At 36.4% G+C, this 12,884-nt stretch overlaps 1 non-coding gene across 1 annotated transcript; it reads right to left on the bottom strand.

Moving 5' to 3' along the window:
• Window positions 1-2,385: 2,385 nt before the first annotated feature.
• LOC141716420 (small nucleolar RNA R71) lies at window positions 2,386-2,492 on the bottom strand. Its single transcript, XR_012573131.1, has one exon. It is a non-coding gene; the product is annotated as a small nucleolar RNA R71 (small nucleolar RNA).
• Between the last annotated feature and the right edge of the window lie 10,392 nt (window positions 2,493-12,884).

Raw genomic sequence — 12,884 nt, 5'->3', positions numbered from 1 at the left:
CTGGGGTAGACCTTGATGACACCATCATAAACATGGGAGATTCATCAGTTTTACTGAAGACCCCATGGATACCTCTAATGCACCTTCATGTGTGAAACAGTCTTCATAGACTGAAAGTTTTGAGGGTAGTACTCCTGAGGGCGAGCTATCTAAATCCTCTCCAATTAAATTGGAGGTTCCTCATGTAGGGACAACTCCCCTCACAACCCTAGCAGATATTGTCTTAGCATTTGAATCTAGGAGTAAATTGCCTATGATCCTGTCATAGGAGAGGCAAGCGAGCACATTCAAGTGCTAGTGTGTTGCAAGACACACAAAGGTTTGAGACTGGTGTACATGACAGTAACTCAGTCAAATCCCCTCCAATTCAATTAGAGGTTCCCACTACAAGTGGAGGACAACACACTTGATAAGTGGATTTTATATCTACTTGGAACACTTCAGTACAAGCTTAAGTTGGTGTTTTAGACTCAAGTTGTTGGTATTTTTGATATGTTTTTGTGTTATTACATTTCAGGAATCAGTTAAAGGAAGAAAGAAGCTTTTCAAAGAATTATGCTGAAAAAGATCATAATTGGAAGCCTAGCCCATTCTCAAGTTGTAGAGAAACTCGTTAGCTTTGCGTGGGCAGTTGAATCGCCTAATTCTAACGAGCAGAACTCAAGATACGGCCAAAAGAAGAATTGTCAGATTTTTTTCCAGAATGTCAGCGCGGCCGCACCAGAACAAGCGCGCCTGCACCGCTGAAAAAACTATTCCAGCACGGCCGCGCTCGAAAACAGCGCGCCCATGCCTGGTTTCTGCCCCAGAATCCTGATTTTAGTCGAAATTGAAGATTTTGAGAGTCCTGGTCATCCTGGAGCCTATATATATCAATAAAAAGACGTTTTCAACACCAAGGAGGCCTGGGAGAGCAATAAAAAGACCTAGAGAGCACGAGAAGGCTACGGAGAAGAAGACTTTGGTTTTCTTTGAATTAGGCGATACTCGGATGCTTGTTTTCGATTTGTCTTTAAACCCTGGTACTCTTATATTGTTTATTATCATGCTTTCATTGGAACCCATGGTGACGATGAGTTCGGTTATGAACTAATCATTATTGTGGGGTTCTAACAGATTTACTTATAAATTTCTATAGTTAATTTGTTTCGATATCTTAGTGTGTGGTGATTGATTGATATCCTGGTATTTGTTGTGCTTAATCGTCTTATATGCGTAGCTAACATATAAGATAGCGTGTTAATCTCTATTGAAACGAAAGTGAATATAGAGATTTAGAACTTGCCATGCTAGCATAGGTTCATGTGTAATTGTTATGCATGATTTGTAGGTAATTTAACCATATTACTTGCCCTAAGTAATCACGATAGATAACTTGCACATTAAACCGTTATGTTTTCAATTCTTATAGACATATAAGGACTAAGCATAATTGGTGTATATTCAACTTCTATCTCTTTTGTGGATGCTTGGTAGTAGAGTATTCGTACAACGAAAAGTTGGCGTTTACTAGTTTCGTGTTATCTGATTAGTGTCATTAGCATTACATGCTAAGGTTAAGAAAAAAAGGCTACTGAATGAAGTATTTAATGAAGTTAGAATCCCATGTTTGCCATATATATTAATTCAACCATTCTTGTTCTCTTAGTTATAATTGTTAGTTTAATTCTTAGTTTAATCAAAACCCAATTTATTATTTGTCTTAGCATTGAGCGATAACCATACATTGTTGCATAGGTGCATAAATTGAACTTAACCTAAACTAGTCTCTGTGGGAACGAATCTGATTTATATCTTATACTACTTGCGAACGTGTATACTTGCGTGTAATTTAGCGCATGTTTTTTCGCCCTAACAAGTTTTTGGCGCCGCTACCGGGGACTCGGTGTTGTTAATTATTTAGTTTATGTGCTTTTCATCAGTGGTCGTTAAAGTTCATTGACTCGGACTCTTTTTCGTTCACGGTTTACTTGTTGTGTTTCAGGTACTCATTACAATGGGAGATCCAGCAGTATGAACGAAAGCCTTGTTAGATTTTTCTCAACCCAAGATCAATGACATTCAATATAGCATTTTCAGGCCAGCTATCACAGCTAATACCTTTGAGATCAAGCCTGACATAATTCAATGGGTGCTGAATTCAATCCAGTTTGGGGGTTCTCCAACGTAAGCTCCCAATATGCACATTAGGGATTTTATTGAGATCTGTGACACCTTCAAGTTCAACGGTGTTTCTAAGATGCTGTGAAGCTAAGACTATTCCCATTCTCTCTGAGGGACAAGGCTAAGAGATGGTCACACTCTCCACCAGCTGGTTCGATTACTACTTGGGAAGATCTTGCTCAAAAGTTTCTCACTAAATTATTCCCTCTGGTAAAGACAGCTGCAATCAGGAATGCTCTTACCCAATTTGCACAACAATCAGGAGAATCTTTATATAAAGCTTGGGAGCGCTACAAGGAGATGCTTAGGAAGTGTCCTCATCATGGAATGCCTGATTGGATGATCATCAATTACTTCTATAACGGGTTGGGAGCACAGTCAAGACCCATGCTCGACGCAGCATCAGGTGGAACATTATGGGCAAAGAGCTACGATGAAGCTTATGATCTAATTGAATTGATGACTGCTAATGAATATCAGTATCCAACCCAGAGATTGCCATAGAGCAAGGTAGCAGGAATTCTTGAAGTGGATACAGCTACAAGCTATCACTGCTCAACTAAAGGCATTGTCTATGAAGATCGATTCGTTGGCTAACTATGGAGTTCATCAGAGGATGAGAGTTTGTGAGCTTTGTGCAGGTTTGCATGCGACAGAGCAATGCGTTATATCTAGTGAATCAGCTCAGTTTGTCAGCAACTTTCAGAGATCGCAGCAACCAGTTCCAGACATTTATCATCCTTACAACTGGAATCATCCTAATTTCAGCTAGAGCAACAATCAGAATGCGATGCAACAGCCATTCCAGCAGTTTGGAAATAATCAATTTAATTCTCCTGGTTTTCAGCAACAATTTGCACCAATAAATCAACTCCAACTTCAACAACAAACTCATGATGCAAGTCAATCTTTGAATGAAAAATCTGAATTGGAGGAGTTGAGGCTTATGTGCAAAAACCAGGCTCTTATATGCCAAATGCAGGCTAGTTTCTATCAAGACTCTGGAGAACCAGATAGGACAAATTGCTAACGCCTTATTAAATCGACTACCAGGAACGCTTTCTAGTGATGCAGAAGTTCCAGGCAAGAGGGAAGGAGAAGAGTGGGTTAAGGCAATTACATTGAGGTCTGGGAAGGTCGCAAGCCCTAAAAAATCTCAAGTTCCAGAATCTAAAGTTTTGGCTAAAGAAGATGTGCAGAAGGAAGCAGAAGTGGAATTAAGGAAGAAAACTGTGGAACACACTCCTCCTGAGGGTAATATTGGGGAGAAACAGGTCTATCCTCCACCTCATTTTCCTAAAAGCCTGCAGAAGCAGAAGTTGGATAAGCAATTTGCTAAATTTCTGGAGGTGTTCAAGAAACTTCATATCAATATACCTTTCGCTGAAGCTCTTGAACAGATGCCTAGCTATGCGAGGTTTATGAAAGGTATTCTCTCTCAGAAAGTGAAGCTCGATGACTTAGAGACCGTTCCTTTTACGGAGGAATGCAGTGCTATGCTGCAACAGAAGTTGCCTCCGAAGCTTAAAGATCCTGGAAGCTTCACTATTCCTTGCACCATCGAAACTTGTCGTTCGACAAGTGTTTATGTGATTTGGGAGCTAGCATCAATATGATGCCCTTATCTATCTTCAAGAAGCTTGGTCTATCTGATTCGAAACCGACATATATGTCCTTGCAGTTGGCCGATCATTTTATTACATATCCACGAGGCATTGTGGAGGATGTGTTGGTCAAGGTGGACAAACTTATCTTTCCTGCCGACTTTGTAATTCTTAACTTTGAGGAGGATAAGAAGATTCCCATTATCTTGGGGAGACCATTCTTAGCTATTGGTCGAACTATGATTGATGTGCAAAAAGGAGAGCTTACGATGAAGGTTCATGATCAAAAGGTCACTTTTAATGTGTTCAAGGCAATAAAGTTACCCACAGCTAAAGAGAAGTGCTTTAAAGTAGAGTGGGTCGACTTTGTCATGAATTCGAAGCTTGAGCAATTGCCAAGTCAGATATCTTAGAGAGATCCTTAATAGGGCAATCAGTTATTGAAAAGGAAGAAGGAGCAGAGCAACTACAAGTTTTGAATGCAACTTCATGGAAGAGGAAGTTGGATATGCCATTCGATTCTCTTAGGGTTAAAAGAGCTGAAAATTTCTCAAGAACGTCTCGAGTCGTGTATTGAAGATGTTTCCACACTTGAGCTTCACCCACTACCAGATCACTTGAGTTATTCATTCTTAGGTGCACCCCATGATAAGGGTTGGGGATATATTTTTGTTGATATAGAGGGTAGCCGAACGAATTCTCCAGTGCCTACAGAGGGTTCTCCTCATGTGTAGCAGGTAGTTGATAGGACTGGTATTGGTGATGAGCATTACAAGCGAGTAACTAGGCGTATGAAGGCCATGCACGATATTCACTGTTGTTTTGCTGCATATTTGACACAGGCTTTGGGCACTATTTTCCGAGCCACTGGTGTCGAGGTTGATTGGCCACCTGATCCTCCACCCAAGGAGGGTGATCTTTCCGACGACTAGGTATGCCTGAAATCCTTATTATTACCTTCAATGAGGACATTGAAATTTTAAGTTTGGGGGTGATAATATAAGAATTAGTAGTGTGTGTGTCCATATAGATTCATATAGATTCATATTGCATGTTTAGTTGTAGTTCATTCATATTTTTGCATGATTGTTCATTTAGGACATATGTGTTTGCATTTTTTGTGTTATTATGTGAGTCCATGTAGTTGCATTTACATGCATATAACATGATCCCTTAGGTTGAGCTATTTTTGATTGATTGGTTGATGTTGATGTGAGTGTAGTGATGAAGAATAGAAGGATGTTTAAGTCTTAATGAATTGATTTGCATGCCAGAATAAATATTTTTACAAAGTCTTATAGGGTGCTTTTGATCTAGATCATGATCATACTTATTTGTTGTTGAGATTTAATCACTTATTTATATTTAAAATTTTTGATATTCTCGTAATGACGTAAATACACTGATTTTTAAACTGGAGAAAAACTTGGATTTCAATGCTATTTATTGTAAGGCTAGGCGTCAAATGGCTAGTAGCCGGCTCATATTTATATTAGTAGTCTAGGGTTGAATGAGATGGAGCGAAACGCACTCATTCAGAAATCGTTGAAGAAAAAAAAGAGAAAAAAAAAGAAAAAAAGAAAAGAAAAAAAGGTATGTGTTTATATAAAATTGATCAAGAGTGAGCTCTTTAATACTCGAGTTATTAAGTTCTTAGGGGACTTTGTGCCTAGTGACCTAAGGCTTTTCATAGTCTGGGATCCGCTAACCTAACGCTCGCTATATGGGTATTATTGCATAAGTCTTTTGGGACCTTATTCATTACACGGTCAAGTAAGCATCTTTGTTATGTGTTCAATAATAGCATGACTCCTTGTATAACTCTAGTAGAAAGGAGGTGTTGTGAGTCATTATGCGTTTAACATCTATTCTAGTCATAAACTTGTGATTGTTTTGATGAAAGATAAGTTAGGTTATTGATCTAGTATCGAGAGTATATCTGTTAAGCATCCCACACACGCACGTTTTTGGTTTTTGGGATTTATCAGGGCTTTGTTTTGAGTCATTGTATTCTTAGAGACATTGGCTTATTCATTTGGTTATGGTTATTCTGAGGGGATCGATTGTATTATCATTTAGTTGCATTCATGTAGTTGCATTTATGCATTGGGTTTGTTTTGTAGGTTTGAGTCTGTTTATGCTTGAGGACAAGCATCGATTCAAGTTTAGGGGTGTGATAAGTGGATTTTATATCTACTTGGAATGTTTCATTACAAGCTTAATTTGGTGTTTTGAACTCAAGTTGTTAGTATTTTCGATATATTTTTGTGTTATTGCATTTCAGGAATCAGTTAAAGGAAGAAAGAAGCTTTTAAAAGAATTTTACTAAAAAAATATCAGAATTGGAAGCCTAGGCCATTCTCAAGTTGTAGAGAATCTCGTTAGCTTCACATGGGCAGTTGAATCACCTAATTCTGACGAGCAGAACTCAAGATAAGGCCAAAAGAAGAATTGTCAGATTTTTTCCAGAATGTCAGTGCGGCCGCGTAAGAACCAGCGTGCCCGCGCCGCTGAAAACACTATTCCAGCGCGGCCGCGCTCGAAAACAGCGCGCCCGCACCCAGTTTCTGCCCCAGAATCCTGATTTTAGTCGAAATTGAAGATCTTGAGAGTCCTGGTCATCCTGGAGCCTATATATATCAATAAAAAGACGTTTTCAACACCAAGGAGGCCTGAGAGAGCAATAAAAAGACCTAGAGAGCACTGAGAAGGCTACAGAGAAGAAGACTTTTGTTTTCTTTGAATTAGGCGATACTTGGATGCTTGTTTTCGATTTGTCTTTGAACCCTAGTACTATTATATTGTTTATTATCATGCTTTCATTGGAACCCATGGTGACTGATGAGTTCAGTTATGAACTAATCATTATCGTGGGATTCTAACAGATTTACTTATGGATTTCTATAGTTAATTTGTTTCGATATCTTGGTGTGTGGTGATTGATTGATATCCTGGTATTGGTTGTGCTTATTCGTCTTATATGTGTAGCTAACATATAAGATAGCGTGTTAATCTCTATTGAAACGAAAGTGAATATAGAGATTTAGAACTTGCCATGCTCGCATAGGTTCATGTGTAATTGTTATGCATGATTTGTAGGTAATTTTAACCATCTTACTTGCCCTATATAATTACGATAGATAACTTGCGCATTAAACCGTTATTTTTTCAATTCTTATAGACATATAAGGACTAAGCATAATTGGTGTCTATTCAACTTCTATCTCTTTTGTGGATGCTTGGTAGTAGGGTATTCGTACAACAAAAGTTGGCGTTTACTAGTTTCGTGTTATCTGATTAGTGTCATCATCATTACATGCTAAGGTTAAGAATAAAAAGGTTATTGAATGAAGTATTTAATGAAGTTAGGATCCCATGTTTGTCATATATATTAATTCAACCATTCTTGTTCTCTTAGTTATAATTGTTAGTTTAATTCTTAGTTTAATCAAAACCCAATTTGTTATTTGTCTTAGCATTGAGCGATAACCATACATTGTTGCATAGGTGCATAAATTGAACTTAACTTAAACCAGTCTCTGTGGGAACAAATATGATTTATATCTTATACTACTTGTGAACGCGTATACTTGCGTGTAATTCAACGCGTGTTTTCGCCCTAACAACACTGTCAAAACCACAGAGCAATCTGTGAGTCAAACTATGACCCCAGTCATAGGTGTTTCTGATGAACCATCTACCTCTCAACCTCAACAACCTCACATACTCTCACTGTGGCTACAAAAATCTGCTTCTCAATCAACCTCTGTAGATGATCTACTAGTAGAGCAGATATCTGGACCGGCCAACATCTCACAGCATCTCCTAACTTCAAATATGAGCAACCAGGACTATCAAGCTATCATGCTTGCTTACAATGAAGAGGTTGAGGAGCAAAACGAGAAAATTGTCAATGATGTTGAGCAAGATGGAAATGTGGATGCACGGCTGTCTGATGATTTTGCCTTGGAGATGAATTAAGTCCTAGCCAGATTCAGAGAAGGGTATGTTACTATTCTGGAAGCAATGCAAAAGACTTGAGTCCAGAAGCTGTCTATGATGCCATTACAGATGTATACAAAGCTCAGCTCAAAGCATTTCATCTAATTGGTAAAGCTCTTGAAATCAAGCTTATTGGCCATGAAGACAGAATAAGAAAATTGGTGAGTGAGAAGATGGACAAGATCATACCATCTCAAGAGCAAATCTCTTCTAAATTCAAGTATTTTACTAAGCAAATGGATAAGATGGATCTTGCCTCCATTGAGAAGGAAGTCAAAAACCTCAAACAATTTTTTTCCAATCTCCATGAAGTGATCCAGAAATAAATTACTCACTCAAATGAGACCAAGGTCCAGGGAAACTTTCTCTTTTTCAGGCTCAGTGTACTCAGAAGGATCTTTTGGAGCATAATGAGCTGGAATGACCATATCACCATCTGTAGATTCCTCAACTCTAACCATAGGAGTGAAGGACCCATTTTTGAGAATCTGAATATAGAGTGGATTGACCATCCTGATAAATAGGAATATTTTCTTTTTCCAAAGAGTGTAGTTAGCTTTGTCAAAGGTAGGAATTTTGATGCTACTGATTTTTCATGTATTCATTCTTCCAAGATCTTGAATCTGTTTACTTTCAGATTTTGCTCTGATACCACTTGTTAGGTAATGAACTACACACAGGGGGTGAATATGTTTTAGTATTTTTATGCTTTTCTTGAACTATTTTGGTTTTGAACAAAGTAATTCAAATCTTGTAGTAAGATGTGTTATAACAGAAATTAAACATGCAGCTATGGATAACACAGATCTTTCAAAACTCACTTAATTTTATATTAAAATTAAGAATGTTTTGCTACAAAAATTTTAGGCTCTTTGATGATAAAGATCTTAGCTTCTAATTGTGAGAAATACAAGAATTCCTGATCTAATTATTACCACTAACAAAGGACCAGTGTTAACTTTATATGATAGTTAACTGCTAGTTTACACAGTGTACAATAGGAGATGCTATTCACTTTAGTAAGTTGTCACTTATCATTTCTATTTTAGGGAAAGTATATCTTCCATTTTTGGCTTAGCATATCTTTGCATACTGTGTTAATCTTGATCTTCCTTTGTCAGTTAATCTTCACCCTTGATCTTGCACACTCTTCAAGCTACTTTTTGTAGACTTGTCAATCCAACTGGTTGGATTGTTTGTTGATTGTTAACCTTGGATATTGAACTTGTCTGCAATTTGTACTTTGAGATTTTATCCTGAGATCTCCATGTAGGCATATAGAGAACTTGACATCTCGATAAGTATATTGTCTTATCGAGATCTCTAATCACTCTATTGTAGATTTAACTTGTAGAGGTCTATGAGTTCTCTATAAGAGAATTTAGCTTGTCGAGATGTCTCAGCTCCATGTCTTCACTTTGACTTATCGATATCTCTGAGATCTCTAGTGACATTTTGACGTGTCGATATCTCAAAGATCTCTAGTGATTTTTGACTTGTCGATATCTCTAGAGTTCTCTAGTGAAGAAATGACTTGTCGATATCTCCAATCTTCATGTCTTCAATTTTGCTTGTCGATATTTCTGAGTTCTCTAGTAGCTTTCCTGAGTTCTCGATAAGTCATTTGGAGTTCTCGAATGACTTCTCAATAACACTAAATCTGTGACTTGTAGAGATATTTGACTTAGAATATTTTCCCAAAACTGATTTATTCAACTCCAAGCTTCTTCATAATTCTCCTGAGGCATGAACTTCTTGATCTTCTTCCAGATAGAATATTCAGGCTTGATAGTGTTTTAAGAAAAAGACTCCAATCTGCTCATTTGACATTTTTACAAACTTTAAATGTTACAAGTACAATATGCAAACTAAGATTACAATATAAATTACTTAAGGTTGTCAATTTGACTTAGTCTTGTTAAGGTACAGGCATATCTTGCATAACAACAAGGAATAACAAGCATTTCTGATATAGTTTCTTTTCCCATTTCTTCCTTGTTGCTCCTACTAGATCAAAGCCAACTCTGGTACTTAGATTATGAGCTATACCTCAAGGTTATTTCTCCTTCTACATAACAGAGTGGCTATGGTGACTCCTACTACAAGGTAGTGATCACTTTAACTTAGATTCTATATAACGCTGTAACCCTTAAACTGTCCCGTCTTCAAGTCTTCTCTCCGAGTCTTCGTATAAACCATATAACCTTCATATTCAGATATGAATAATCACTTAACAATCTTCCTAATGACAGTACTTAGTTTCCTTTCACGAATTACTGACACATAGTGCAATGGTCTGATTCACAGGTGACTAGTTCTGCTCTCAGACCTTTATATTATAATCTTCTCAAATCATTATTAAGCTTGCAACAACCTTATCGCTTCGAACACTGACTGTCAATAAATAATTGTACTTTTACTAGAATCCTTTATGGTACTTTGACAACATCTTCATTGTTACTACAATCTTGAATACTTCATTCACTGTTCTTCACTGACACTTGAACATAAAATGAACTCCTTTCAGTGAGTATAACTTCAAGACTGCAGTTGTCTTCTTTAAACTTTGTGTATATCCTTGTCTTCAATTCTTCATATTCCTATACTTCGTACATTGTCTATATTCAATCAATGTTGATACACTGAAATCTTCTTATAGCACTTATACACTGAATCTTCATCATTTCTGAAACCCTGAAAGTCTTTAACCTTTATTATTCATTGAGGCATGAATATATTAATTATAACAGCCCGCACTTCCGGACCATTAAATCTAAATCAAAACTAAAACAAAATACAATCTATTAATCCAAAATCTCTATTACAAAGGTGACTATTACAAAGGCGCAGCTAACGGAAGTCTAAAAGTCAATTTACTCCAATACTAAGATCCTCGAACTCCAATGCTATCCAACTCGAACTCTTAGGCGAAACCTGAAATTGTAAGAATGAGCTATACAGCCCAGCAAGAGACCAATCGATCCAACTAGTAGGCCAAGTAACACACACACACACACATATAACAAAATACGATAATCTATACGATACGATGTACGAAACACACACTTTCGATACATATTCTTATTCTTATTCGATACACACAATACACATAACACATAAATACCAATAATTCAAAACCCATAATTCATGCCACGACCACTACAACCCGGTGATAACGGTCCTAAATTTTCATAAAACTGTCACTACAACCGGTGACTGCGGTCCTAAGTTCTTATACGATATTTTCACAAACCATGGCACAAATCAGAGACCCAAAATTATCGTTGAGACGACACATATATACATCGATACATATTCTATAACACATAATGCTTTCAAATATATCATCACTTAGCCCATATTTTGATAATCAAAGATACAGACCTAACACATAATTTTGAAAACACTAGCAAAATCGATCGGAATCTTACCTCAAAATCTGACCAGATCTGAATTTGCCCTTTTTAACCTACTAAACGATATTTTATTGGAAAACTCAAAACACTAAAGTTGTAAATAATGAAAGACATTTCCGAAAAGTCCAGGATCACTGAATTCTAACTTACGATGAATTTTTATGAATTTTACAAGACTGCTGATTTATGCTGAGAAGAGCCCTACGAATTTTTGATATTAAAAACGAGAAAGACGAATATGATGTATTTATAACGATACAAAACCCTATATCTTAACCTACAAGTTATCCATATTAGAATATGATCCAAATTTTAGGCCCATTACTCTAATTCAAATTTTAAATCCTAGTCCTTATCTAATTTTAATACTTTTTATTATATTATTCTATTATCAATCAAATTCCAAAAATTATGGGATATTACATACTACCCTCCTTAAAAATAATTTGGTCCCCCAATTCACAACAATCCTAAAATTCGGCACTAATCTTATATAAGTCAAACTTAACTATGGTCCACAAGATCGAATCCTAGGGAATGTACTAGTCTCATGCCTAACACATTCCGAAGGACAGCCTACTCTTGATAGCAACTGTAACAGCCCGCACTTCCGGACCATTAAATCTAAATCAAAACTAAAACAAAATACAATCTATTAATCCAAAATCTCTATTACAAAGGTGACTATTACAAAGGCACAGCTAACAGAAGTCCAAAAGTCAATCTACTCAATTACTAAGATCCTCGAACTCCAATGCTATCCAACTCGAACTCTTAGGCGAAACCTGAAATTGTAAGAATGAGGTATACAGCCTAGCAAGAGACCAATCGATCCAACTAGTAGGCCAAGTAACACACACACATATAACAAAATACGATAATATATACGATACGATATACGAAACACACACTTTCGATACATATTCTTATTCTTATTCTTATTCGATACACACAATACACATAACACATAAATACCAATAATTCAAAACTCATAATTCATGCCACGACCACTACAACCCGGTGATAACGGTCCTAAATTTTCATAAAACTGTCACTACAATCCGGTGACTGCGGTCCTAAGTTCTTATACGATATTTTCACAAACCATGACACAAATCAGAGATCCAAAATTATCGTTGAGACGACACACATATACATCGATACATATTCTATAACACATAATGTTTTCAAATATATTATCACTTAGCCCATGTTTTGATAATCAAAGATATAGACCTAACACATAATTTTGAAAACACTAGCAAAATCGATCGAAATCTTACCTCAAAATCTGACCAGATCTGAATTTGCCCTTTTTGACCTACTAAACGATATTTTGTTGGAAATAATCAGATATATATAAAATTTATTTTTATTCTTATTATGAGAATCATATTATTATTATTACTAATTAAACCCGCCATCATTTCCTGTATAAATTATCAAAAGCTCTTGTTCTTCACCTAATCAACCTCTTCTCTTACAACATGCTCTGTTAATTAATGTCACAACCCCCAATGAAATACATAAAAATTCTATCTTTATCATCAATAATTAGAAATATAAAAAATCCAGAATTTTTAAAGGAAAATACTCATAAGCCCCAAAAGAAGTTTGATAAAACAAACAAAACTCATATGAGTAATTAAACAACATACTTGGTAGAGAGGGTGGTTGTGTTGATGGACGAAGTTGAAAA

This window comes from Apium graveolens, chromosome 3 (genome assembly GCF_009905375.1).
Source record: "Apium graveolens cultivar Ventura chromosome 3, ASM990537v1, whole genome shotgun sequence".
Taxonomy (NCBI): Eukaryota; Viridiplantae; Streptophyta; class Magnoliopsida; order Apiales; family Apiaceae; genus Apium; species Apium graveolens.
The sequence above is the reverse complement of the archived record's forward strand: the minus strand, read 5'-3'. Positions and strand labels throughout refer to the sequence as shown.